This window comes from Ctenocephalides felis, unplaced genomic scaffold, assembly GCF_003426905.1.
Source record: "Ctenocephalides felis isolate EL2017-DRISC unplaced genomic scaffold, ASM342690v1 CF-g0.4_SCAFFOLD_00845, whole genome shotgun sequence".
In the NCBI taxonomy this organism is placed as follows: domain Eukaryota; kingdom Metazoa; phylum Arthropoda; class Insecta; order Siphonaptera; family Pulicidae; genus Ctenocephalides; species Ctenocephalides felis.
The window spans coordinates 54449143-54452873 of NW_020536999.1; positions in this window are offsets into that span (position 1 = coordinate 54449143).

Here is a 3731-nt window from a genome sequence, read left to right on the forward strand (position 1 = left end):
ATCACGTACTAACATAATTCATTATTTGAAGTAAACCCAGATTATTATTTGTATTACTAAAACAAATTATAAATATCAATTGTTCATTTGGTTGAAACCAATATTCTCCCTTTCTCATTGTGTTATCGGAATTATACATTATTCCTTTAAGATTACTATTTTAAATTATATCACATTTTCAATTGGCATATAAACATGCTTTCGATTTTTCAATTTGAATAAATATAAAACAATCAAATTTACAGTATAGTCCTAATATTTATGTACCCGGTCTTGCAACTTGTATTATAAGTGAATTTGAATTTGAAGCTGTAGAAACGTTATCAAATGCTTCCTCGGACATTATTAATTGAATTAAATTTATAAGCATAATTTATAATCAATCTTTCAACAAAAGCCAGCATAAATAAAATATTAAAATTGTTTTTGTAATAATATAATATTTTGATTTCAATGGAAACTTGCACAAATAGTAGCGCGTGCGGGTTTTGCGATGATACCCATAGGGCGTAGGGTGTGTCCTATGAAAATAATTCGAAAGACCGGCCCATTGATAGAGTCGCAATATTGCAACTCTCAGGGCGTTGAATCTTTTGATATAAACTCACAGTAATAATAGTTATTGAAATATTTATCAAAATATTTATTTTATTATGATTTATGTGAATAAGATTTAATATTTAAAAACTAATACACGTGATATCTTACCATACCCCTCCCTCTTTGCATTGCATTGATTGAATAATATAGCTATTATTCTATAAAATTTCTTTAAAATTAAAAATAAAAATTGTGGATCTATTTGGCGTCTGGCTGTTCTTTTTTGCTCCGCCTATGGGGTAAAAAGGACTAGGTGACTATGTTCTACGGAAAATAGCATAGTTCTACAAAGTTGAATTAGCTGGGAGTTTTACTAAACATAAATGGATAGTTGTTTATTTAAAATGTATTATTTGTTTTGATGTAGTTAGCTTGATTTTCATCAATTGCATAAAGTCAAATAACATCTAATTGGACCTTTGCGCCTCGTCCTACTCTATATATTTAAGCGCAAAATAAAAACAGATACAATTAATATGCAATTAACTATATTTTTATTTGAACTTTCTAAGCAAACCTTCGGCCCTTATCTATTTCATATTGAATTACTAAAGTTCACAGAATTTGTCAACATAATTAAATAAATATATATACAGTAGATAGCCCATATATGCTCAAAGTAAAAATCTATTAGCGCAGTTATTTCATTAAATCTAGATCAATCTATAATCTACGAAGCAATACATCAAATGTAAACATTTTTTTACAAAGCGTATAAAAGAAACAGCAACAATGTCATCAAAATGCATAACATCCGTTTTACAACGCAAGATCCTGCGACTCTAAAACATATTATGAATTTTTCTCTATACTTGCGTAGGTCAGTACCACAAGAGTGAATACTTATTGCAATCCGTCAAATAGCGTGTGTATGGAAATGGTTAAGTATTTTGGATGAATACAATAACAAATCTAATGTTATTACCGAAAAAAGCAAGAGACGAACGAAATCTCCCACTGCGCCCGCCCGCGTGCCTAATTCCAAAATTTACCCAAAATTCTTGCGTTGCAGTGTTGAGTTTGAGTTGTTTACCCTTTGCCAAAAATGCACCGTTGCGATTGGCTAGAAATTCGCACAGGGCCAAAACTTTTGACATATATAAAGATGGGCATTCGCCGTGCGAACGGTCAGTATGCAATTTGATGTTGGTGCGTGTTTGTGGTGCTAAGTTGTCTAGTTTTGCAACATTATAGACGCTGTTGATAATATTTGGTTCGCCGTCATCCTGTTGAGATACATTGGATTGGATTTTGAATTAGCTTTCATATCTGCGGTATGTTTTGTTTAATTTTCAAAAACTAATCTGTCTTTTTCAATTTTGTAGATACAATGTTTTAAAAATATTAATGATATAGTGGGATACGACATTTGATTTCGAGATTCCGTTGATGCATTTGTTGTCAGTGCAGTTAGAAGTGTGAATTTTATATGAGATGATTAAATTCGCGAATTAATTTTGATTTTATTTTTTAACATTAAATCTAAAGTGTGTCTAATAGCTTGTTCTGATATTATATAAGCACTTGATGTGAGATATTTTATTTAAATATTTATGTATAATTCTATATTCCTTAAATATTTTTTTATTCTCATATTTCAACTGCAATCAGAATATGAAACTTCTCCTTACGTCCTTACATCGTAATTTTAGATGGTAACCCAACGGTTGATCCATGCATTTTAGATTACTTTATTATTGAAATTTATCTAATAGGGCTGACTACTTATTACCGTCCCTTGGGGTAAGTTATAGTAATCACAAAAAACTCGAAAATGAAATTTTTTATATATCTTTACATTTCAAAGGTTTCTGAACATTTTGGCATACTTTAGAAAAAGTGTATGTTTGTGTGTGTCTGTGTGTGTGAGTGTGTGTTTGTGAATGTAAGTATTTGTGGGAATTTAATAGTTAATTTTTTTTTATTTATTTATATATCAACCGATTTGAATTATTCAAAAAACATTCGATTTTTATTGATAAGGAGATGTGCTGATTAATTTTAAAATCTATAATTCAAGATCTAAATTTCCAAGTCAAAATTAATATCACTACTTTTCTATATCGGGGTTGTTTTTTTTTTTAATAATATCTTGCACTAGTAATAAATATATTTAACAAAAATCACTATAATTCACCATAAGAAGCTTATTATATTCATAATTATTTAACCGCTTTATTAATTTAAATTTAATTATTAATTTTTTTTAATCATAAATATTAAAATTAAGTTCAACAATGATATTATCATCATATCGTATCTGTTTACTCAGAACTTCAGAAATTTTGTAATAAATACTAAATATTTTATAAATCCCGTTTGATCTACTACTAATCCTTGACTTAACTATAGTTGAAATTTAATAGTCAAAAATTCAATCAAATTTATAATTATAATGGACAGATTTGATGGACGTTTAAAATTATTATCATGCTTTTTATTATTGTTTTATATTAATTGAAAAAGTTAACAGAGTTCATTTTCTTAATATATTGTTCATTTTTAGGTTCTTTATAATTCACCATGTCGATCCATTCATAATTATTTAACCGCTTTCTTAATTTAAATTTAATTTTTAATATTTTTTCCTTTTTAATCATAAATCTTATAATTGAGTTCAGCAAAGATATTATCGTCATATTGTATCTGTTTACACAGAACTTCAAAAACTTTGTAATAAACACTAATTGTAAATATTTTATAGATCTCTTTTGATCTAACACAAATTCTCAACTTAACTATAGTTGAAAATTAAATTTAATAGTTAATTTTTTTTATTTATTTATATATTATTTTTATATCTCATTCAGACAGGGGTGTCTGGTATGAGAGATTATGAAACAATTATATATACATATCATTTGTCTATTTCATTATAAAATAATATAATATTTATTATAAATAAAATATATTTAAATTTTTTATCCTATCAACTTCAATTTCTTTATAATATATTTAATTATATTTATAATTATAATTATAAAGAATAACATAAATATAATAATGAACCGATTAGATAGACGTATAATTTTAATATCATGCTTGTTATTATTATTTTATATTAATTTAAAAAGTTAACAAAACCCATTTTCTCAATATATTATTTATTTTCAGGTCCTTTATAATACGTC